Source organism: Dendrobates tinctorius, unplaced genomic scaffold, assembly GCF_039654945.1.
Source record: "Dendrobates tinctorius isolate UK_male_01 unplaced genomic scaffold, ASM3965494v1 ptg000015l, whole genome shotgun sequence".
Taxonomy (NCBI): domain Eukaryota; kingdom Metazoa; phylum Chordata; class Amphibia; order Anura; family Dendrobatidae; genus Dendrobates; species Dendrobates tinctorius.
This window is the reverse complement of record NW_027361683.1, coordinates 48,861,974-48,888,612: the sequence shown is the minus strand read 5'-3', so window position 1 is coordinate 48,888,612 and position 26,639 is coordinate 48,861,974. Positions and strand designations below refer to the sequence as shown.

The 26,639-nt window shown below is 42.7% G+C and overlaps 1 long non-coding RNA gene across 1 annotated transcript; it reads right to left on the bottom strand.

Moving 5' to 3' along the window:
- Positions 1-549: 549 nt before the first annotated feature.
- LOC141077198 (uncharacterized) lies at positions 550-21,708 on the bottom strand. Its single transcript, XR_012227534.1, has 3 exons — positions 20,631-21,708; positions 2,584-2,675; positions 550-2,176 (listed from the first exon to the last, which is right to left on the bottom strand). It is a non-coding gene; the product is annotated as an uncharacterized lncRNA (long non-coding RNA).
- Between the last annotated feature and the right edge of the window lie 4,931 nt (positions 21,709-26,639).

Here is a 26,639-nt window from a genome sequence, read left to right as displayed (position 1 = left end):
GGAGTTGAACACCACTCTAATCTGGCCCGGTTTCTTTGGGTGGTATACTCCAAACATGGGTAGGAAACAGCATTCTTCAGAGTCTTTGAGAGTGGGAGCTAGTTCTGCATGGCAGTTCTCAAATATCTTTGACATGAAGGAGAAGAAGTGATCTCTCATCTCTGGCTTCTTTTGCAGATTGTGTTTGAGAGAGGAGAAACGTTTGAATGCCTGATCTCTGTTGTTTGGTAGACGTGGTCTGTGGGTTCTGAAGGGAAGAGGTGCGACCCAGCTGTTCGTCTCATCTTTTACGAGTCCCTTGTCCATTACCTCTAAGAACAACTTATCCACTACTGACATTGCTACTCGGTTGTCTTGCTTAGTTCTCTGGAAGACTGTGCACCCCAGCTGATCCTCATAGCTTCCTGACACCATACTGCTGTCATGAGCACAGTCTATTACTGTAGGTGATTGGGTAGTTGGATGCTGTGTGGTAGTTCCTTGACATGGAACTGTATTGCCAACTGTTCAGCAATAAGGTTCGGATACGGCTTTAAAGAAGGCTACTACTTGCATATAACACAATTTTATTATACAATGATCAATCCAAGTGGCAAAACACTAAATCAATGGAATGTATGACAATGATAACGAAATAGAAAATAGTATGATATTGCGTATACTTATATATTCAAATTACAAAGGTTTTGATACATATGCTTACATCAGAAAGAAGAAAAGAATCTTCACTAGGGGCATTTACACCTGTCCGGAAATACTTCAACTGTGCGGAGCAGCCAGTGAAGACAGAATGCGTCCTAGGATCTAATACACTGTGCCTCTCACACAGGTCCACAAGCTCCTGCCTTCAGTGACTGCTTCACCAGCTTTTATATGCTTTAAAGAAAGGCTTACTCAATATAATATTGTGTAAACGTGAAAATACACAGGTTTGATGTTCCAATCACATGACAGTGGCCACCTATCATGAATAAATAACATCAAACAAGACTTGTGTCTTCGGACTATTTACTCTTGCCCTGATATTTACATTTGATAACAAAGATTTCAACAACTTTCTATGACTAGAGCCCTAGCACAATATATATATATTTCAGACTACAGTTAGAGAGATCTCTAAGATTGAATATACTATAATGGGTTTCAGATCGCCAACTATATTCATTATGCTCCTCCATCCATATTTCTATGACCTTATGTATAATAATGTGCAAATGTCCATATGCCTAGTCCACTTTTTAATTCCCATATGACACAAATATCAGGTAATACTTTGTCAATATACTGCACCATTCACTGATCTTAAAATTCAAGTAAGTCAACAGCGTACACAAAGGTTAATTCTTTCCAGTAATCCAGAATAAACATACTGTTACAACAAGCATTGTCTTTCAGTATACTCAACACACAGGCTGCATTTCAATAGCCATTGCAGGTCTGACCTCATGAACTCTGGTACTGGATATGTGGCCTTCTAATGCTGACATTACAGGTTAATTTCAATATGGACTAATCAATATATTACAATATGTAGGCTATAAGATATCCATATTTTTATTAGCACCACAATCCACCCTTGGATATCTTATAGCCACACATTATCTATCCAACAACAACAAACCAATGCATGCATAATACAAATTACTCCTTAAAGCTATCCTAGAGCTAACACCTGACCCACTAGTTACATTAGTTGGAATATAACAAAAAGTGATATTTCCAAAGGAAAACATCCCACCTCTAGGCAATCTTACATGTTCTGTAAATGATGGAGCGATCACTATTGCCCACCCTCATACTTTTACACTTTTTATCTGAACTGAAGCCACATATAATAGCCCTCTCCCCATCCCCAGTCTGATTCATCATATTTAATGTTTATCACAAGTCCACTGACAGCATGGATCAGCTGGCATAATTCTTGGAATCCTTCTGCTAATCATTTCTCCCATTAGAAATTTTCTTCAGTACAGTTCACATCTTGGGTCACATCTTCTTGGTCTTTGCCCTTCAAAAATGGCTAGTGTCCACTGAGCCAAGTAAAGCCATAGATTCTGTTTGGTTTTCAGAAATCCACACTTTCCATAGTTGGCATCTGTCTGAAGATTGCTTGGCTCTTGAAAGCAGTCTCACAAGATGAAAGCAATAATACAACACTTACAGATCAGATTTTGATCTAAAGGGAAAACAAAAACATTATTATCTGAGATCATTGACTGCTATTTCAGAAATGACGAGCAGATTCTGGACACCTAATTGATTCCACCAAATTTTAGAAATCCACTGGCTGAGCTATTCTAGCTTCTCTCTGCATTATTGACATGTCACTTTACTCAATATTCATACATTTCTGCTGGATAAATCTGATCTATCACATTACCTCCATTCATTGAAATATCAAACATCACTGTTCAAGATACATCTTACAAATGGATTTTACAAACCTATTATGTTCCTAATTGAAAATAAAGATTAAAAACATACATAAAAATAAACCACAACTTTTAGCTAAATACAGTCCAATTCATCACAATGGGATGATTACTTATTTAATTGTTTGCAAACAATTATTTTAATCTTTACCTTTGAGCTCATTAGTCTACCCCCATGTCTTATATATACAGTATAGCTAAATACATTGAATCCGATTCCTCTGAAAAACTGGATTGTCCAGTCTGAAAGAAAAAAAAACACAGAAAGGTTAGAACACTGTCTTAAAAGGATAACGCAGGAATAATGACTGGTGACCAAGGAAAAATAATCCAGCCCCATAGACAGAGCACAGGAATAGTAGCACCGTCTTTTTGGGGTCTACAATATGACAAGTTCTGCTCTTTCCCAGTCTCACTCTTATCCGTTGGGATCTGCATTTCTTTTTTACATGTAAATTCAGTATCGTAGATGGCAAGTCCTTCCTTATTCTCCATGCCATCAATATTCTGGTGCAATGAATGGCTCTCTGGTTTGGGATTACAATAACATTTAATGTGGCCCATCTTCCCACATTTAAAGCAATACCTAGGCCTGTAAACAGCAGACACATTCTCGGATACTTCATCCTGCTCTTTTGACTTAAGACACCACTCAGTTAATAGTTTTACAAATCTTTCATATGAACTGGTATTTCTTAGAGACACTCTTGTGGCATAATCTACATTACAATGATTTGCCATTGAAAATAGAAAACTAGGATCATTCTTAGACATATCTGGATGATTGCAACCATTTCTGTACAATGCCAAATAATTACTACAGAACAACATGGGATCATCAGATCGCCTGAATCTGAACATTGCCGGGGCCTTGCCACCCCTAGTATTTCTTCTACTTAAGGTAGATTGCAACTCAGATCTATCAGACACACTGCAATCTTCTACCTCATTCTGGTTTTGCTCCCCTGTAGCTGTCTCTACAACCTGGGTCTGGCAAATATGATAAGCTTTTAATGGGTTAAGAAGAGGATCCATTTTTATCTCCCCATTAAAATGATCATCCCCCTGTTCTGGGTTGGTGACAGTTTTGGAGTCAGTTGACTCCTGTGCATCACCATCCCACTGATCTGGGTTCCTCTCCATCTCTGCTCTGGCTATGGCCAAAGCTTTCTTCCTTTTCACCTTCCCCCTCTTCTTTCTGCATTTATACTGATTTACACATACAGCAGCCTGTTCTGCATCATGCTGAGTTCCAACACATGTGTCCATTACCAACTTATTCTGACCCTGTGCTGCCACCAATGCATTCTGGGCCTCACATAGCTGTATTTCCAATTCCTGCACTTTAGTTAACATTCTTTGCAGGATCCAGCCACACTTACCAAGAGCACATAATTCTTTCCCTTTTTCTACTTTTACTTTCTGTAACCATTCTTCTACATCAACTAGCTTTGCATCTTGCCAATATTTGCCCCAACGTTCACTTGAACCAACACTGTGTGACAAAATATGATATGGAGTTTCCTCCCACCCTGGAGTCTCAACAGCCTCACTTACAACCTCTTTTTGTTCCATTTCTGACAACTTTCTTTGCATATGGGTGTTTTGCTCATGCATATCTCGGTATACACTGAGTAAAATCCACATACACCATCCTAAAGACACTACATTACCCCTGAGTACTGCAACAACATCAGGGGTAAACTGCATCACCTGCCTTTGCAGGGATAGCCTCGAGTAATTAAACAACATCGAGGGGTTAACTGCATCACCTGCCTTAGCAGGGATCCCCATGAGTACTTCAACAACATCATGGGGCTCTGAGCCCTTGAGCTTATTCTCTCAGGGTTCTGCCAATCCACAACAACGCATTTCCTGCGCCAAAAACCCAAACATTTTGGCCTAGTGCCGACAAATTACTATCCTATAAAATAAGTTAGGACGTGAGGATTATTTCTTATCCCAACAAAGGAAAAAAAACTTCTGAGCCTTCTGCGTATCCTGCCGACTACGCCAATTTATGTATTGCCAACTGTTCAGCAATAAGGTTCGGATACGGCTTTAAAGAAGGCTACTACTTGCATATAACACAATTTTATTATACAATGATCAATCCAAGTGGCAAAACACTAAATCAATGGAATGTATGACAATGATAACGAAATAGAAAATAGTATGATATTGCGTATACTTATATATTCAAATTACAAAGGATTTGGTACATATACTTACATCAGAAAGAAGAAAAGAATCTTCACTAGGGGCATTTACACCTGTCCCGAAATACTTCAACTGTGAGGAGCAGCCAGTGAAGACAGAATGCGTCCTAGGATCTACTACACTGTGTCTCTCACACAGGTCCACAAGCTCCTGCCTTCAGTGACTGCTTCACCAGCTTTTATATGCTTTAAACAAAGGCTTACTCAATATAATATTGTGTAAACGTGAAAATACACAGGTTAGTTGTTTGATGTTCCAATCACATGACAGTGGCCACCTATCATGAATAAATAACATCAAACAAGACTTGTGCCTTCGGACTATTTACTCTTGCCCTGATATTTACATTTGATAACAAAGTTTTCAACAACTTTCTATGACTAGAGCCCTAGCACAAAATATATATATTTCAGACTACAGTTAGAGAGATCTCTAAGATTGAATATACTATAATGGGTTTCAGATCGCCAACTATATTCATTATGCTCCTCCATCCATATTTCTATGACCTTATCTATAATAATAAATGCCCTAAGCAACTTCCGGTTGTAACAACTTCCGTCCAGTTGTAACCGGTGACGTCACCGCACACCTCTTTCCATGTTAACCCTCAACACACACTCCACTCACCTTTCACCATCTCCACTCATGTCCACTCACTCTTTCACTCCACATACGACCCCTTCTCTCACTCCGTCTCTCATACTCACACTGTCATCGCCGCTGATCCACAATCCCCGACATCTTCTTCCGCCGGCGCCATCCTGGATCCAGACGTCCTCAACGCCGGCGACATGTTCTTGCGGCGACGCCATTTTGGATCGGCAAAATCCCGCGATAGTCAAGATGGCGTCACCGGAAGAACATGTCGCCGGCGAGGACGACGTCGGGATCCAAAATGGCGTCGGCGAAAACTCGCGAGATTTCGCCGACGCCATTTTGGATCCCGACGTCGTCCACGCCGGCGACATGTTCTTCCGGCGACGCCATATTGACTATCGCGGGATTTCACGATACTCAAGATGGCGTCGCCGCAAGAACATGTCGCCGGCGTGGACAACGTCTGGATCCAGGATGGCGCCGGCGGAAGATGTCGGGGATCGTGGAGCAGCGGCGATGACGGCGTGAGTATGAGAGACGGAGTGAGAGAAGGGGTCGTATGTGGAGTGAAAGAGTGAGTGGAGATGGTGAAAGGTGAGAGGAGTCTGTGTGTTGAGGGTTAACATGGCAAGAGGTGTGATGCTATCGCATCCTCCCGATGCGATAGCATCGGGCCATAATCTAGTCTATAATAATAAATGCCCTAAGCAGCTTCCGGTTGTAACAACTTCCGTCCAGTTGTAACCGGTGACGTCACCGCACACCTCTTTCCATGTTAACCCTCAACACACCACTCCTCAACACACACACTCCTCTCACCTTTCACCATCTCCACTCACGTCCACTCACTCTTTCACTCCACATACGACCCTTTCTCTCACTCCGTCTCTCATACTCACGCCGTCATCACCGCTGATCCACGATCCCTGACACCTTCTTCCGCCGGCGCCATCCTGGATCCAGACGTCCTCCACGCCGGCGAGTGGAGTGAAAGAGTGAGTGGACGTGAGTGGAGATGGTGAAAGGTGAGAGGAGTGTGTGTGTGTTGAGGGTTAACATGGCAAGAGGTGTGATGCTATTGCATCCTCCCGATGCGATAGCATCGGGCCATAATCTAGTGTATAATAATGTGCAAATGTCCATATGCCTAGTCCACTTTTTAATTCCCATATGACACAAATATCAGGTAATACTTTGTCAATATACTGCACCATTCACTGATCTTAAAATTCAAGTAAGTCAACAACGTACACAAAGGTTAATTCTTTCCAGTAATCCAGAATAAACATACTGTTACAACAAGCATTGTCTTTCAGTATACTCAACACACAGGCTGCATTTCAATAGCCATTGCAGGTCTGACCTCATGAACTCTGGTACTGGATATGTGGCCTTCTAATGCTGACATTACAGGTTAATTTCAATATGGACTAATCAATATATTACAATATGTAGGCTATAAGATATCCATATTTTTATTAGCAGCACAGGAACTCATTGTTGCAAGGTTGAAACAGAGATGGGCGCCCTTTCTCCAGTGTATTTGTTTGCATGCTTGTCACAGAAGATGGGGCATGTATGTGTACCAAGCATACATTTCCTATTATGACCCATCCTAGGTCTAGCTTTTGTGCATAGGGAGCATTGTTGAGTCCATTGATATGACATCTCACTTTATGTTTTCCAATAATTTTTATTAAGGTATTTCAAATTTAACAAACATAGGAAAAAAGGGTATGGGAAATGGGATACAGAAGGAAAGGGAAGGGAAAAGAAAATACAATAGGAAACTCAATGAGTGATCATTTATAGCCATTACTCCATAAGCATCTTAAACCTAAAAGCTAAGAATATAACTAAAACTTAACATCTGAAGTCTAAAATCTAAAATAAACAGAAGAAAAGAAAAATAAGATCCTATCTGGATTCATCAGTGACAACAAAACTAGTTTTTTGTAAGAAAAGTTTTATTCCATACTTCCCACTTTTTATTATATTTGTCCAAGAAGTTATTATGTAGAGCAAAGCGTCTTTCTAATGCGCTATGTATCAGAAGATTGTGAAAAATATCTTCGAATTTTGGTATATCGGTTTTTTTCCAGTGTGCTGCTATTGAGTTTTTAACTACTAGTAAAATATGTACTATCATTAATGTATCTGAAAAGTCTAAATTTTCTAGATCTAATAAAAGAAGAGCCATACTAGGGGAAATAACCAATTTCCTTCCCAAAAAGGTGTTTATATGAACAGATACTTCCTTCCATAGACTCTTAACATTAGGGCATTCCCAAAATATGTGATATATGTTTCCCACCATTCCACACTCTCTCCAACATAAGTTGGAGTTACCTGGATTTATAAAATTCAGCCTCAAAGGGGTATAATACCATCTCACAAACATTTTGTAGTAAGACTCTTGTAGTGTCATTGAGATTGTTGCTATGTAAGAAAACTTCAAGGCATCTTGCCATTGTTCCAGTGTGGGTGTAATGTTTAATTCTGACTCCCATCGTTTCATATATGCGCTCTTTAGTATAAACGTGTCTTTATTGAAAATGTTATATATGTTCTTTAAGCTCCAAACGTTCTTTTTCTCTATATTAACCTAACCTATCCCTGTGTGGCAGAGCCAAAAATTTTACCATAACCAGGTTCCCAGCATCATGTTCCCACATGCTTTATGCATCCATTAGCCCTCTGTGTCTGTACTGTTACACACTTAACATTATGGCTGGTCCATACAATCAGGGCAACTGTTACCACCCACCTTTCGTGTCTACCTCTTTCCTCATAGACTGTAAGCTTGCGAGCAGGGCCCTCACTCCTCTTGGTATTTGTTATAATCTACTGTATGTGATTATTGTTATGCTGTAATGTCTATTGTCTGTACAAATCCCCTCTGAAATGTAAAGTGCTGCGGAATATGTCGGCGCTATAAAAATAAAATTTATTATTATTATTATTATGTTTCCCAAGTATAAAGATATAATGTCCAAATTTAGTGGCTTAATTTGGGAGAATTTTTTAATGTAGCTTTTTAGAATGGTGAAAAAGAGAAATTCTGAGGAGGGAAGATTAAATTTTGTTTTAATCTCACTAAAGGAAAGGAAGGTACCATTGTATATATCTCCTATTTTTTAATATTACATGTAGTCCAAATTTCTGGAATAGTACACTTGTAAAAGATAGATATTAAGTTTAGTGGAAAATTACACATTTGTCTCACTTTGTTCCAATTTCTCCCTGGTCTAATAAAATTTTTCCAAGCCAAGAGTATGGCTTGGAATATGGGATGAGAAGGCAAACTTGGTCGGGAACCCAATACATTAGCAAAGAAAATATTGTGGAATATGTCATTATTACTTTGACTTTCTTCCAAGGCGATCCACGCAGGTGTTGTATTATGACTAAACCAATAAACGCTAGCTTTAATCAGTAAGACTTGGTAATAAGCTGTTACATTCGGTAGCCCCAGACCGCCATTTTTTTTACTTTTATAAAGGATGTTCGACGCAATTCTTGATTTTTTGCCATCCCAAATAAAGGAGTTTATTAATTTTTGAATTTTTGACAATTGCGCTGAAGGAATGTATACTGGAAGGATCCTAAACAAATACAATATCTTAGGTAAAACAAATGACTTGACAGCCAATATTTTCCCGAACAAGGATAAACCAATACGTTTAAGATTTACAAAATCTGTGGTGATATTGTGAATTAAGTTGTTAAGATTAATTGAGATAGTTGAATGTAATTTGTTTGTCAGCTTCATCCCCAAATATCCAACTTCCTCCTCCTTGCACAAAAATTTTGAGAGAGTTCCTAAACGTTCCACTTCTTGAGGATTTAAGTTAAAGGGTAAAATCTTTGATTTTGAATGATTTATTTTAAAATAAGATATATTTGAGAATAGCTTTAAATCTGATGACAATGCTGTGATAGAAATCTCTGGGTTTAAGAGTGTCAGCACTATATCGTCCACAAACAGACTGATTTTAAATGTGCGTTGAGGAGTTTCAAGGCCAAAGATGTTAGGATTAGATCTGATTTTTTCTGCCAGGGGTTCTATTGCCAAAACAAATAAAAGTGGAGAAAGGGGACACCCCTGCCTTGTACCATTTCAAATAGGAAATGACTTTGATAAATGATTATTCGTGTATACTTTTGCACAAGGCTCTGAATACAAGGCCATAACTGAAGAAATGAAGTGATCATTAAATCCAAATTTCAATAATGCTTTCTTTAGATACGCCTAATCTAGCCTATCAAAGGCTTTTTCAGCGTCTAGCGTAACTAGAACTGAAGGATCTGTAGAAAATTTAGTAGCGGTAATTATATTCATGATCCTTCTAGTCCCGTCAGCAGCTTGATGACCTTCTACAAAGCCAATTTGATCGTCTTTTATTAAAAAAGGTAGAACCTTTTTAAGTCTTTCAGCCCATATTTTTGAGTACAGCTTTGCATCCCCATTAATGAGTGAAATTGGTCTGTAGCTCTGAACCTTGTCAGGGTCTCCCTTCTCCTTAGGTATCATAACAATCGTAGCTTCTAACATTTCCTTTGGAAAGGAGCCCTGACAGGTAGCCAAGTTAAATATGTTTTCCAGATAAGGAGCTAGGATAGTTTGAAAGGTCTTATAATATTCATTGGTAATCCCGTCAGGCCCCTGTGATTTCTGGGCTTTAAGTTTATTAATCGCATCAAATATTTCTTCTGTTGATATGGGTCTGTTTATATGTTCCAACTCTAAAGGATCAATTCGGGGGAGATCTAATTTGTCTAAGAATGTATCTATCAATTTAACATCTGGTTGTGCTGTTTCAGCGTCCGAAGCTAAATTGTATAAGCCTTGAAAAAACTCTGCAAGGCGTTTGCAATATCCCGAGGATGAGTCTTAACATTTCCGTTGTTGTCTTTGATTTTAACTATTCTCTTATTAATTCTCTCTTGTTTGAATCTTTTCATCATATATGCAGTTGGTTTGTTAATAGATGAGTAAAATTTAAATTTTGAATTTTTGATAACTGCATCATAATCCGAAATGATTGCAGTTCTTAATTCCTGCCTTAATTTCAGTATTTCCGAGTGAACACTCGAGGATGGAACCGGCAAACTGTTTTGAAACTCTTCTTTCAGTTTTATCTGAGACTGTAAATTTGTGATTGTCTGTCTTTTTATCCTTTTTGATTTGGACGAAAGTTGAATCAAATGGCCTCTCAGGACCGCCTTGTGAGCGTTCCAAAGAACGAATGGATTTATATGACCAACGTCATTTTCTTTAAAATAGTTAGAGATTGTATTTGAAATTATTTCCTTATATTCGGGATTTTTAAATAAAGTGGAGTTAGCTTTCCAGAGAAACATGTTTTCTGAATAGAATCCCAGTTCAAACTCCACCAGCACAGGGACATGATCTGATATAGATTTGCCCAAGATACTAATTTTTTTGAATTTAGAAATAGCAAGAACATCTGTCAATATTAGGTCTATTCTCGATGATGTTTTGTGCGTGTCCGAATAGTGCGTGTATTCACACGAAGAAGTATTCAGACAGCGATAAATGTCAAAGAGTTCATTAGAAATTAACCATTTACTAAGAGAAGGTGCTTTATGGCGTACTGGTGATGAAGAATCCATTGTACTATCAGGGACTATATTAAAGTCTCCTGCGAACATAAGCATCCCTTTCTTAACTTTATTGATCTTATCCATTAATCTATTTAGATATGAAATGGTCTTTTTATTTGGAGCGTATACATTAATTATTGTGCAAAGTTTATGATTGAGTTGACATATGAGGATATGATATCTCCCTTGTGGATCTGTGATTTCTTCTATTAATTCAAATGGAATATTATTTTTTATAAGTGTAATGACCCCGGCCTTCTTTTTCACTTTCAGGGATTGAAACATATGTGGAAATTTCTTATTTTGAAAGAACGGATGACTTTCCCTAGTAAACTTGACTTCTTGTAGACATACAATGTCCACTTTGCTATATTCTATCTCCCTCCAAAGTGTATGCCTTTTATAAGGGATATTTAGGCCCCTAACGTTGAAAGACAAAATTTTAAGCTTCATGTTTATGTCGCTGTGAAATAAAGTAGGAAGTGGAACAAATCCAAATAAGACACCTAACTACAGCACTGTAAATACCAAGTGATAGAAATGACTTCAGTAAGTCTGTGTAACAAACAACAATAAAAAAAAAAGAGAGAAACAAAAGAAAAATCAAAAATCAAAAAGTAAACTCGAATGAGTTCCCCTGGAGGAATCCAACCTAGAAGGATTCTCACCTAGTTTGGGGTTATATGAAAAAAAAAGTGGTTCAACTCCTACCCTTACACCTAATATTTCTATTAATCCTTCTAATTTTTAAGCATTATAAACATTCCAAATAATGAAAGTGAAACCCGGTACTTCTTGACAATAAGTTCAGCCAATGTCATCCTGGAATGATTGGACGAAAAGCATTGCTTCTTCTGGTGTAAAAAAAGGGATTGTCTTCCCCCTATACCACACCAAAACTTTAGCAGGATAACCCCATCTATATGAAATGCCAAGATCTTTTATTTTTGTATTTACTTCTCTAAAAGATTTTCTGAACTCCATGGTTGCCTTGGAGAAATCTCCAAAAACTCTTATGTTGGTATAAGGATCTGGAAAGTTTCCCTAGTCTCTGATATAGTGTAAAATTTTTTCCTTTGTTTCAAAATAATGCATATGGAGGATAGTATCCCTCGGCTTATCGACAGACAAGGCTCTAGGACGCGGAATACGGTGGATTCTGTCAATCCTGAATTCAAAATCTGGAAGATCAGGTAGAGCCTTTTTAAATATAGTTTTCGTGTAGTTGGAAAGCTCATCTTGTGAGATATTTTCAGGGATACCTCTTATTTTAAGATTATTCCTCCTACTCCTATCCTCCACATCCATCAATTTAGTTTTCAATGTCTGTATTTCCATTTTCAATTCAGAATTCTGTTTAAGCAAAGTATCCGTTTTATTTTCAACAACTAAGATCCTGTTTTTATTCTGTTCTATTCTCTTAGGCTACTTTCACACATCAGGTTTTCGGCGTCAGGTGCGATCCGGCGTCGTGCCGGAACGCCGGATCCGGCAAATGTTTCGTAAAACCGGATGTGACGGATCCGGTTTTCTGCCGGATCCGTCTTTTTCTTGACAGACAAAACCGGATCCGTCTCATCCGGTTCATCCGTTTTTCTATCCGTTTTTCGACGGATTACGCCGGATCCGGTTTTTAAAATTGACCCTTGTGGCCTTCCGAACGGGATTGGCTACTGGAAAACTATATATAGCATGTTCCTACAGCCCTTCTTTGACAGGTTGTAGAGGAGAAAGTGCAGGTTGGAGAGAAGAGCAAGTTACTGGCGAAGATGGATGTTGTCATTGGAAATATTTTGAAGAATTTGGCGGATTTTATAGCGGAGGCGAATCGTTTGAGGGTGATTGTTCTGGAGAAGGAGAGAGCGAGACAGCAGCGCATCAGGCATCGTAGACGACGTTTGTGGATCCACCCCATCACAGCCAAGAGAATGACGCGTGGGGTCTATTCTACACTCTGCATGGACCTTCGACGAAACCCGGATAAATTTTTTGGATATGTTAGGATGAAAATGGAGAATTTTGATTACTTGGTGGAGCGCATTGCACACCTCATAAGAAAAGTGGACACCTATTGCCGCTTCTCTGTTTCACCCGCAGAGCGTCTGATGGTGACTTTAAGGTAAGCCACATTTATTGGATATGCTCGCATCAGAGCACACTTTCACTGCAATCTTGTTGGTGGTAGTTTGTATCTCCAAGTGTTATAGGTCAGTTTTGGTATGTAATGCTGTGATTTAAAACTAATTTATTGTTTTTTAATTCCCCACAGATTTCTTGCAACTGGAGAATCCCTTTCGTCACTGCATTTCTAGTACAGACTCGGGATTTCCACCATATCTGGAATTGTGAAGTACACATGCCGTGCACTGTGGGACTCCTTAGCTGAAGAGTTTTTACCAGAGCCCACAACAGAGAGGTGGATTGAAATTGCTGACAAGTTTCAACAGATATGTCAGTTTCCAAACTGCTTGGGCGCTGTGGACGGGAAACATATCCGCATTGTAAAGCCAGCTGGATCGGGATCGGAATATTTCAATTACAAGAAATATTTTTCAATTGTCCTCATGGCCATCGCTGACGCGGAATACAAATTTATTGCGGTTGATATTGGGGCCTATGGCCGCTCCAATGACTCTCAAGTTTTCAAACTGTCTGCCATGGGGCGCAAACTGTATGGAAACACCTTCCAGTTCCCACCACCTAGACCACTGCCGCAAACATCTGGTCCACCTATGCCATTTGTCTGTGTAGGGGATTAAGCCTTCCAGCTGTCAGAACACCTTTTGAAACCGTACTCTAGCAGAGGATTGACAAGACCAAAACGCATTTTTAATTACCGCCTCACAAGAGCAAGAAGAATGGTTGAATGTACCTTTGGTATTCTGACAGCCAAATGGCGGGTCCTATTGACTGCGATCAACCTCAAGACAGAAACTGTGGACGAGGTGATCAAAGCGTGCGTGGTACTCCACAATTTTGTTATCTGCAAGGAACCCATTTCCATTGAGGACACCTCTGAAGAAACCACCTTGCAAGATTACCATGACATTACCACTAGAAGTTCTGTGACGGTTTCAGTAATGAGGGACAATTTTGCACTATACTTTATGTCACCTCAAGGCAGAGTACACTGGCAGGATGACAGAGTGTGAAAGATTTGTGCCCTAACCAAACTTGTGTACCTTCTGGACCAACAGTATATACCTTTGCCAACCAAAGTTGGCTATCTTGTCATGGTCTTACTATTTTTAGCTTTAGGCCACAGGTGTGTACCTGGTTGTGTTTTATGCTAAGTATTTCACCTTTTAACAAAAGTTGTGTACATTGTTAGGAAATCACCAACAATAAACACAACTTTTTAGGTGAAATACTTTGCTTCAAACACAACCAGGAACACAACTGTGGCAAAAAGCTAAAATTTACCCACAGTTATATACCTAGTTTTGAATATACCTAGTTTTGAATACCATTTCACCTTTTAAATACCCTGTATTTAACCTTTTTCGCCGCAGAAAGAAATGACAGACAACCAGTGTAAAATAATTTAACTTTTATTGAAAAATGTTTTTTTTAGTAAACTTTTTTAAAATTTTAATAAACTTGTTTAATAAAGCTTTGAAACCATAAAACTGGTCATTTTTATTTAAATACACACATTATAAATCTGTGTAGTGTGTGGTGGAAATACTGCTGGAGGGGCTGCGGGACACTTCGACACTGGGAGTGTGGAGAGAGGACTGGGATCGTGGTGGGGAAGGAACAGTTAGAGGTGAAGGTGTGGAAAAAACTACAGAATGGGTGGACATGTGGGAAGCAGAAGAGGTGGTGGGTGGTGGAGTGGAGGGTTGGGCAGGGACTGTAGGAGCAGATGATGTTGATGGCAAGTTGTATGGGGAAGGAGTTTGGTACGGGGCAGGTTGCTGGAAGTGGGGATATGTCTGGTACGGGGCAGGTTGCTGGAAGTGGGGAGATGTCTGGTACGGGGCAGGTTGCTGGAAGTGGGGAGATGTCTGGTACGGGGCAGGTTGCTGGAAGTGGGGAGATGTCTGGTACTGGGGAGGTTGCTGGTACTGGGGAGTTTGCAGGTACGGGGCAGGTTGCTGGAAGTGGGGAGATGTCTGGTACGGGGCAGGTTGCTGGAAGTGGGGAGATGTCTGGTACGGGGCAGGTTGCTGGAAGTGGGGAGATGTCTGGTACTGGGGAGGTTGCTGGTACTGGGGAGTTTGCAGGTACTGGGGAGTTTGCTGGTACTGGGGAGGTTGCTGGTACTGGGGAGGTTGCTGGTACTGGGGAGGTTGCTGGTGCTGGGGAGGTTGCTGGTGCTGGGGAGGTTGCTGGTGCTGGGGAGGTTGCTGGTGCTGGGGAGGTAGCTGGTGCTGGGGAGGTGGATGGTGCTGGGGAGGTGGATGGTATGTAATAGGAGGGGGAGGATGGAAAGTGGCTGGAGGGGGTGTAGATGTAATAGGAGGGGGAGGATGGAAAGTGGCTGGAGGGGGTGCAGATGTAATAGGAGGGGGAGGATGGAAAGTGGCTGGAGGGGGTGCAGGTGGAGGAACTACTGTGGTGGGAGGAGGAAGTTGGGAGGTAACTTGCTGGAGAGCAGCGTGGCATGAATGCATTACATGCATCTGCTGGGCAGGAGAGAGCGTTTCCATGCGCTCCACAACAGACCTGAAAAAGGTGTGGTTTGGCGAAGATCTTGCTTCTGAATGCATGGTTTGCAGAAGTGTCTTCACCTCCAGAATGCTGGAGTTGATCTGCTGATAGCCTGCGGAGATTTGCTCTGACAAGACTTTTAGACAGTTCTGGAAAGATGCATTCAGATGCAAGAACTCTGGCGCATAAGTCTTTTCCTGACCCCTCTGCCGCTGCCGCCCAGTACCCGCAGGTGTACTAGAGGTGGCAGGGGCAGAAGGGTGGGGTAAAGGGAAAGCGATCTCCTCACCAGCAGCTTCATGTAATGTAGGCGGCCACGATGCTCCTGTGCTGGTGGATGGGACAGATGGGTCGAATGTGTGGGAAGGCTGGGAAGGTGCAGATGTACCGGGGCGGTCGAAGTGTCCCTCGGTGCCGGTCTCCTCAGGGATCGCCTCAGAAGGGTCCAATCGTGCAGGCTCCCGAGTGCTGCTCACCGTGCTGTGGAATAAAGAGAAAAAAAAACAATTAAAATACTGACATGGTATGGCCCTGGCTGAAAAAAAAAATTTACATCTAACATTTTTTTTCACATGTGGTGTGTAATATTTACCTTCTAGTGACCATTGTTTCCCGGAGGAACGACAGGGCTTCTGCGTACTTGTACTTGCTCCTGCGTCCTCCAGATCCACTCGGGGCCCGCATCTCTTTATTGAACTCCTTCTTGAAACGATCCCTCACAGACCGCCACCGATTCACAATTCTGTTCCCTGAAACGAGAAAGGACAAAGTGGTTAGTATGCAACATCAGTGTTTCCCAAACTCCAGTCCTCATGGTCCCCAGGGGTCATGTTTTCAGGATTTCCATAGTAAATAGAAATCCTGAACACATGTTCCGTGGGGACCACGAGGACTGGAGTTCGGGAAACACTGGTTTACATCAAGCAACCGGTACTGTATATACTTACGCTCTTTAATCTGGGCCCGAACATCGAGGTCCTCCCAGCGGCCCACAAGGAGCGAACAGATTTCCTCCCAGAGTCGTCGGGTAACGATAAGGTCAGCGTGGCGGCGGTCAGCCATATTCCAGAGCGGCTCCCTTTCTCTGATGAGATCGATGATGTGGTCCACATCGAGTCCTCCATCCTCACCGTCAGAGTCGGGAGCACGCTGTGAAGGCTGTTAAAGAAAAAGACAAAAATAACATAATTAGCCTCCACAAAAGAAATGAAATAAAAAGTGCAAAAAAACAAAGCAAAAATATTTATACTTACACGCTGGTGACCGCCGCGTTGCTGTCGCCGACGACCCTGGGAGGCACTGCGAGGACCTCTTGGCCGAGCACCAGATTGGGAAGACTAGAGAAGAAAACAAAAAATGTTATGTCTTTGGATGTAGGCATTTGTTTGCTGTGTGTGGTCTGCAGAACATTTTTTTCTATGTGTTGTGTGTAGTGTGATGTTGTGTTTCTGCGTTTGATGCAAAAAACTTACCAATTGTGAGCCCACTCCAGGTGTCTGTCCACCCCTTCCTTCTTCTTCTGGGAGCTCCTCTTCATCTTGTGAATCCTGCTTTGAAATAAAAGGCAATGAATAGACATATATTACAGAGATGATGGATTTTGGAAATAAAAACTTACCGTCAAACGCTGACGATGCGAGGGAGGGCTCCCAGAAGATGATGTGCTGTCTTCCTGGTGGCCACACTCCATGCCTGTGGGTGGTGGTCCAGCTGCTGCCATTGCTGCTGCTGCTGCATCTATTGGGCGGCTGTTGAATAAAGAGAAACAAAGGGCCAATGAATATCTTGATATTCAATAGCCCTAGTTTGGAGGAATGGGGGATTTGATAATTACCGTCTCTCATCTGCTGCTGGCCTCCCCTCCTCAGCATGTTCCATTTGCTGCTCCATTTGGGGTGGTGGTGGTGCTGATGGTGCTGCAGTGGTCTCCTGCCTTCTCCTGCTGCGCTTGGTTGCTTTCTTGGGTGGCATGTTGGGTGTGGCTGTGGGTCCCACTGTCTTGCTTTTATATATGTCTTGTGGGCAGAGCTACTGAGCATGCTCAGACCAAAAAAAACGGATCCGGCCACCGGATCCGGCTTTCGCCGGATCAGGCGCATTGCAGCGCTCATAGGCTTTCATTGTGTGAAAAAGCCGGACGCGCCGGATCCGGCGTGTCCGGCTTTTTCGGCGGAGACAAAAAACGTTACAGTAGCCGTTTTTTCCAGACGCCGGATCGCGACACATTGCCGGACCCGGCGAAAACCGGATGAAACGCATGGCCATCCGGCGCGATCCGGCGCAAATGCAAGTCAATGGGGGGGAAACCGGATCCGGCATTGCATTTCGCCGGATCCGGTTTCTGTCAAAAGCGCCGGATCGCGCCTGACGGCGAAAACCTGATGTGTGAAAGAGGCCTAAGTGATTTTGTCACTTACTTCATCCATTTTCTTATTCTGAGCTTCAAATCCCAAAGCCATAGAGTCACTAAGCATTTTACAAAATCTAGCCATAGAGCCTTCTGTCACTACCTTTTCAGAGGCTAAAAATATATCTAGATCAGTGGGAGCTAGCCCTTGTTTTAAAGGTTGAGGAGATGAAGGTTGATCTTTTTTCGTACGTTGTCTAGTTGGACTACCGTCAGGTGAAGAGTATTCTGAGTTGTTTCCAGATTCAGCTGGTGTTGAACTTTCAAGTTCTTTTCTTTTTGTGGATTTGGAAGTATCCATTGCGTCAGAGTTAACCTCTTTAATTGTGGGCACCTGAATAGGATGATTAGGCTCTAGTCCTTTACCTTCTATATCCTTTTTTGGTGGTTTACTCTGAGCTGTTGTAGGTACCTGACTAGCCTGTGGATCCCTTTTTAATGGAGACCTTGATTTCATAGGTCTTAATATGTTGGGGGAGTCTTCCCTGGGTTTATTATAAGACCTATGTGGAGGTTGCTTTCCTTTTTGATTTCTGTTTGAAGAGGTCATCTTATGAATTAAGACAGTTTAATATACAGAATATTAATTCCTGATTATTTGTAATTGAATAATCACCTTAATAGTATCTATGAATCAGATAGTTAAGGCCCCGTCACACTAAGCGACTCACCAGCGATCCCGACACCGATATCAAGGTGTCAGGATCGCTGGTAAGTCGCTATGTGATCGCTGGTGAGCTGTCACACAGACAGCTTCACCAGCGATCAGCACAGCGATGCCGAGCGCCCGGCATCGCTGGCCATCGCTGAAAAAAATAGAATCAAAATAAAAAATATAGTTATTCTCACCTTCCGATGTCCCGTTCAGCCATCCTGCCTCTCTCCACACTCCGGTCCCAGTGATCCTTTGCACGAATGACCGCGAGATGTCACGGTCTCGCGGGATAACAAAGTCTCGCGGTCATTCGTGCAAAGGATCACTGGGACCGGAGCGTGGAGAGAGGCAGGATGGCTGAACGGGACATCGGAAGGTGAGAATAACTATATTTTTTATTTTTTTTATTATTTTTTTACACCTGATCGCTGGTCTCCCGCTGTCACACACAGCGATGCGTGCTGGCCAGCGGGAGACCAGCGACCAAAGAAATGTCCAGAGGTTTCTTGCAGCGATCAGCGATACCGGCAGGGGGGCCGCTCGCTGACCGCTGTCACACACAGCGATCTCGCTGGTGAGATCGCTGTTACGTCACAAAAGTTGTGACTCAGCAGCGATCTCGCTACCGAGATTGCTTAGTGAGACGGGGCCTTTAGAATCCTGAATTCACTCAAGGGTCTACCCAAATTGGCAACAGGGATTATTATCCTATTAAATTAGTTAGGAGTTAGAGATATCACAAAAACAAACTCTATAACCTCAAAAAGGCCTAAGTTAGAATAATACCTGACTTATGTATCGTTGCCTATCAACAATAGTACTAAAGATTTCCTATAGATCTCTATATCCTATATCTTTCCTAAAAAAGAGAAAAGAGAACAAAAGCCTATATATAGAGTTGTGTAGGATATACTGCTAATAAGCAGCTAAACCAAAGATTATTGTATATGATTTGAAATATTAGTTATGAGGATAGAAATAATATATAGTATATACAACCACAGTAATCAAGTAAGCATCTAACAATAGCATATAATATATATCTAATGTCGATTGGGTTATTAGAGCCTGGTGATTAATAGTAAAAAAGAATATAATTTGTACTGCAATCCAGGTACCAAATTATAAGAAATAAAATATAAGTTATGTTCAGGCGCTCCGTAGCTTTAAATATCAAACAGCCGCAATCACCTAAAGCTCAGCTTCCACTCTCTATCCTCAGTAGCCTTAAGTATCAAACAGCCGCGATCATTTAAAGCTCAGCTTCCACTCTCTATCCTCAGTGGCTTTAAGTATCAAACAGCCGCGATCATCTAAAGCTCAGCTTCCACTCTCTATCCTCAGTAGCCTTAAGTATCAGACAGCCGCGATCATTTAAAGCTCAGCTTCCACTCTCTATCCTCAGTGGCTTTAAGTATCAAACAGCCGCGATCATCTAAAGCTCAGCTTCCACTCTCTATTCTCAGTGGCCTTAAGTATCGAACAGCCGTGATCTTTTAAAGCTCAGCTTCACTCTCTATCCACAGCAGTCTTAAGTATCAAACAGCCGCTATCATTTAAAATTCAGCTTCCACTCTCTATCCTCAGTGGCCTTAAATATCAAGCAGCCGCGATCGTTTAGAGCTCAGCTTCTACTCTCTATCCTCAGTGGTTTTAAGTATCAAACAGCCGCTATCGTTTAAAACTCAGCTTCCACTCTCTATCCTCATTGACTTTAGGTATCAAACAGCGCCGCGGATTTTTAAAGCTCAGCTTCCACTCTTTTTCCTCAATGGTTTTAAGTATCAGACAGCCGCGAACACTTAAAGCTCTATCAAACAGCCGTGATCATTTAAAGCTCAGCTTCCACTTAAGTATCAAACAGCCGCTTTCAGTAAAGCTCAGCCCCCACTCAGATATCAAACAGCCGCTTTCAGTAAAGCTCAGCTTCCATTCAAGTATCAAACAGCCGCTTTCAGTAAAGCTCAGCTTCCATTCAAGTATCAAACAGCCGCTTTCAGTAAAGCTCAACTTCCACACTCTCCTGACCCACCAATATCTGCTTATCAGGGATTACAAAGTTCTCCTTGTATTCCAATATATCAGGACTCCGTCTTCTTCCTTAAAGTCTCCTTGGCGCCAAAGAAAGGGATTTCCCACGGATCAAGCCAGCAAGAGGAATGCAACAGCACAGCGATCGCGGCAAATCTGGGAGTATGGCAGTCACTCAAATCCAGTGCCAGTACCCTCTCTTCTCCTCCCCAGGGGCCCACTCAAGAAAGGACTCGGAGATCCGGATCGGCAAGGGCTCACAACAAACCTTAGATCGCGTTGAATCTGCGCACCGGCAGCAGCTGTCAATCATCTGCCTGCTCCTGCTTCTCATGCCCCGCCAAGGATTTTAGCCAATAACTCCTCCAATTTTCAGCAGATTTCTTCGTGCCCGGTCTTGATCTGCTCAGAATATCTCTCCGGATCCTACTAAGCAGGATCCCCCGTGATCATGTCCACCGACGTGGTACAACACCCCGAAAATCGCGGCGGGTCTGTGGATGCCGCGGCTGCTAACGTCACACTCCAAGTCCTGCTCTTCTCCCTCCTTGGTCTTCAGTAGCCACCTCAGAGTCCAGGAATATTACCAAACACTGGCCGCTTGCACTTTTTAGCAGTATGCTTCTCTCCTGAAGCCCTTTTCCTTCTCCAACAGGCAGGCAACAGCGGGTAGTGTAGAACGCAGGCCTGAACAGGACCCATGGACAAGCGCCAGTCCTCCGGTCTCTGCACACAAACTGCCCGGTCACCTCAACTCCTCCTGATCACCGATACAACAGGATAGCTGTTCGGTAGATGTGAAACTCCTCCACCTCCTTTCTTCTTCTGCAGGAGTCAGCTACAGGCCCCTCTCCTCTGCTCAGCACAGGAAAACAACACTGCTCCTCCTCAGTAGCTGTAGTTCTGTTATTTTTGGTCCAATCTTCATATTCTTGGTATCAAAATGCTCCAGGCGACTTCTAGACTCTTGTTGTGAGTATGAATTCTTGATTGGAGGATTCCTGTCGCTTCAAAGTCACTTCATATAGGTAGTTGAGCAGGAGCCCTGAGCAGACACTTCCTCACACCATCACAGCTCAGGCCACGCCCCACATCTCACTTTATGAACCTGCAGGATGTCTCTTCCCAACAGCAGTATTATCTGTGGCTGAGGCTGGCTTCACATTTGCGTTTTTTTGCGCTGGAAAAAAACGCATACGTGCGCATGCGTTTTTTCCCCTATATTTAACATGGGTGCGCATACCTGCGCGCTGGTAAGCGCACGTATGCGATTTTCATGCGCTGCGTTTTTTTGGGGTGTGCGTTTGTATTTTCCAGACGCAGCATGTTGCATTTTTTGGCCCTGCAAAAAAGCGCATGCGCACGTATGCGCACGTTTTGCGCTAAAAATGGCCATTATAGCCTATGGATGCGCATACGTGCGCACTGGCATGCTCATGTATGCGTTTTTTTGCACATGCTTTTTTTTTGTTAACCATGGAATTTAGGGGTTTGGGTTAGAGTTAGGGTTAGTTAAGGGGGTTTAGGGTTAGGGTTAGGGTCAGGGTCAGGGTTAGGGTTGGGGTTAGGGTTCGGGTTAGGGTTAAGTATGGTTTGGTTAAGGGTTAGGGTCAGGGTTAGGGTTAGGGTTAGGGTCAGGGTTAGGGTTAAGTATGGTTTGGTTAAGGGTTAGGGTCAGGGTTAGGGTTAAGTATGGTTTGGTTAAGGGTTAGGGTCAGGGTTAGGGTTAAGTATGGTTTGGTTAAGGGTTAGGGTCAGGGTTAGGGTTAGGGTTAGGGTTAAGGTTAGTTAGGGTTTGGGTTAGGGTTAAGTATGGTTTGGTTAAGGGTTAGGGTCAAGGTTAGGGTTAGGGTCAGGGTTAGGGTTAAGTATGGTTTGGTTAAGGGTTAGGGTCAGGGTTAGGGTTAAGTATGGTTTGGTTAAGGGTTAGGGTCAGGGTTAGGGTTAAGTATGGTTTGGTTAAGGGTTAGGGTCAGGGTTAGGGTTAAGTATGGTTTGGTTAAGGGTTAGGGTCAGGGTTAGGGTTAGGGTTAAGGTTAGTTAGGGTTTGGGTTAGGGTTAAGTATGGTTTGGTTAAGGGTTAGGGTCAAGGTTAGGGTTAGGGTCAGGGTTAGGGTTAAGTATGGTTTGGTTAAGGGTTAGGGTCAGGGTTAGGGTTAGGGTTAGGGTCAGGGTTAGGGTTAGGGTCAGGGTTAGGGTTAGGGTTAAGTATGGTTTGGTTAAGGGTTAGGGTCAGGGTTAGGGTTAAGTATGGTTTGGTTAAGGGTTAGGGTCAGGGTTAGGGTTAGGGTCAGGGTTAGGGTCAGGGTTAGGGTTAGGGTTAGGGTCAGGGTTAGGGTTAAGTATGGTTTGGTTAAGGGTTAGGGTCAGGGTTAGGGTTAGGGTTAGGGTCAGGGTTAGGGTTAGGGTTAGGGTCAGGGTTAGGGTTAGGGTTAGGGTTAGTTAGGGTTTAGGGTTTGGGTTAGGGTTAAGTATGGTTTGGTTAAGGGTTAGGGTCAGGGTTAGGGTTAGGGTTAGGGTCAGGGTTAGGGTTAGTAAAGTCATGGTTTGGGTTAGTGTGAGGGGCCACCTAACGTTGGAAAAAACCGCAAACGCGGTAAAAACGCACTAAAACGCATACAAACGCATAAAAACGCTGCGTTTTTTTCATGCATGCTCATAAAAATGCTTGAAAAAAACGCAGCAGTTGTATGCTTTTGTATGCGTTTTTTCAATGCGTTTTTTTGCGGGAAAAACGCGCTGCAAAAAAAAGCAAGTGTGAAACTAGCCTGAGGGTCGAGTTCTGGTATGAGGTGTGCTATGCGTTTTAAGTGAGCATGATGGATTGCCTCATCTGGCGTAGGGATTTCAGACCTGTTGTCTGGGATCTGATTACACTCGATGATTGTAGGTAGTGGCAGGCAGAATTGTCCGTTTAAGGACTCAATTTGGTAGTCAGTAGCTTTCCTACCCGCTGTTGTCACAGTAACTGCACATGTCTTTAATGAGTAGGGGGTGCTTGGTCCTTTAATGTTGAATAGGTCAAAGAATATTGATCTAGCCAGGGATCGATTACTTTGATCATCCAAGATAGCATACAGACTCACAGCTTTGTCTCTATGGCCCTTTGGGTACACTCTGACAAGGCATATTTTTGAACAAGACCTACTGTCTATTGCCCCTTTACAGACTTCAGTACATTGTGAAGTGATCTCTGGCGTAGCTGTATCAGTGCTCCTTTCCTCCCCGCCATGCTCACTGTCAGCTGACGTGTTTTGTGCACCCCATGGAGCTGGGCCAGGGTGTAGTGCAGTGTTATGATCCGTGGTACCACATTCTGTGCATTTTACACTGACCTTACAATCCTTGGTGAGATGAGTGGTGGATGAGCAGCACTTGTAACAGATACCGTTCTCTTTCAGGAAGCTTCTGCGATCTGGCATAGATTTTCCTCTGAAGGCTCTGCATTTCAGGAGAGGATGAGGCTTCTGATGAAGCGGGCACTGCTTGTCAGGTTCTCGTACCTTTGTCTCTGATTGGGAGCAGCTAGCAGACCTGTAATTGGAGCTTGGAGAAGAAACATAAGTCTTGTGCACTGCCACAGATGTTCTGCGTGGGTTTGCAGCTGGTGGTGGTGCGGCATATGACGTTGTAAAGTCAAAGCTGGGATCATTTCTGATTGTCGCTTGTTCGTGTATAAAATCTACAAAAACGGAGAAGGGAGGGAATGAAACACTGTGTTTGTATTTGTACGTGGAGCCACGTGTAAGCCACCTCTCATGTAGATTGTAGGGCGACTTTTGTACTATAGGGTTAACACCTTTGGCTGTGTCAAGGTATGCAAGTCCTGGTAGGTCACCTTCACATTTGGCAACTAGGACCTCTTGTAGCAGGTCACCTAGCTCTTTAAGTTTTGGGAGACCTTTGTTAGATATTTTAGGAAAGTCATCGATTCTTTTGAACAAGGCTCTCTCTATTACCTCTGCAGAGCCGTAACACTCATCTAGCCTCTTTCACATCTCTTTAAGGCCTATTTGAGGGTAGTTTATATTAATGTCTCTGATCCTTACTGCGTGTTTGACTGACTCTTCTCCCAGGTATTTGACTAAGAGGTCTATCTCTTCCCTGTTTTTTAACCCCAAGTCTCTGGCAACATTTTGGAAGGAAGCTTTCCAAGCTCTGTAACCTTCAGCGTGGTCAGTGAATTTCATGAGTCCCTTGGCAACTAGATCGCGTCGTGTGAAGATCCTAGCAAGTTCTGATGTGAACCGGTTGTCAGGAGAGTATACTGGTGATGGGTCACCCTGATAGTGATGTGAGGTGCGTTCATACCTGTTAGTATCCTCAGGGTGGCGCCAGCCGGTGTCATATTGCTTCGGTCTGACATGCAGTGTGTCAGCAAGCTGATTCAAGTTGGTTACCTGGTGAGGGGCAAGGAAGACAGGAGAGTTGCTTTGCTTCACGTTTTCCTTGAGCTGAGCCTCATGATGACCCTCACTCGTTTCACTGGATGTGTCGTGATCTTGGTTATAGTTTGGATCAGGAAGTTCATTAACATTTTGAGATGTGCATTGTGGCAAATCTTGCAGTGGCAACTTCAGACTTGACGCACAGCTGCGACTATGCAGCTCTGGGTTGTGTGCGGCTTCCAGTGCTTCTGCCTCTGCCAGTGCTGCAGCCGCTTCCTTTTTTGCAACTAGGCTCTCTAAGGCTGCATCCACTCGTGCCTTCTCTAACTGCATCCTTCTCTCTTGGTCATCTTTCTCTATGCGTGACCTTCTCTCTTGGTCATCTAGGCGTGCTTTCACTAATTTAAGTTCCATCTCTTCTGCGACAAAGCTTGCTCGCATTTTGGTGGCTTCCGCATTTGCACGTGCAATGGCGACCGCGCTGCTGATGGATTCAGTCTTTGAGGAGACAGATGTAGCAGATTTTGTCCTGTGTGATTTGTGGGACATGGTGTCTTGGGAGAAACGCTTGGCTGTGCAGAGATTGCTGTAGCTGTATTAGTCTCTGTGTAGCCGGTGACTTGAATCTCACTAGATGGATTTCTGCAGCATCACTAGTTCCTGCAGACTGGATGAAGGGGTATCTTTTCCCTGAATAGCACTACCTGGATAGTGCTGTGTAACTGGCCTCTGCAGGATGGAAGGTTGTTCTCTCTGTATTCCCACTAGCTGGAGAGCCACTATTTTACTAGGGTCCTGCAAGAAGGAAAGCTCCTCTCTGTATTCCCACTAGCTGGACAGCCGTCATTTCACTATTCCGTCCTCAGCTAAATGCATGGGGTTCATATAGCTTATACGGGTAGCTAAACCGATATACCGGGGGTCCAATAAGAAGATTGTAGGTTGAATCTGGGTTTATTGAACGCGATGGTGTATAGATGTACGGTGAAACTACAAATAAGACATACAATGCAATGAATCAGTATGGATACATAAAAATACATACATACATATACAGACTACCTGCGCTAACAGGGGAGCTGACTAAGGAGGGTGATCTAGGACAGAATTAGATGAAAGAGGGTGATTACATACGACGATGCTGACACAAGGGGAGGTGGAGAAATGAGATGTCCACATGAAGCAGGCTTGGCAGAAATGGCAGACTGGACAGAGAAAGGGGGCAGTCTTAGACCATGATGCTATGCAACTTACCCAGAGTGCATCAGGAATTGGAGGGAAATCAAGAATGAAAATGAAACTGAGGTAACTGTATGGCAAACTGAGCATTATAACTGAATTTATGTAATGGAAATAAACAGTTAAGAGTTATTATTCGTGTCGGAGACAGAACATGCTAGTTATCAGAAGCAAGCGCAGGCTTTGAAAAAACGCTTTGAGAATAGAGGTTATCCTAGTGCAGTTTCTAGATAATGCCATGTCCCGTGTTGATAACTTGAATGCCTCTCAAACAGTTGCAGAAAAAATCTCTGCTGCAGAAAAAAATAAAAAACTTTTCACTTTTTCGTTCTCTTTCAGTCCAATAGACAATTACATCATGAGCGTCATTAGAAAGAATTGGC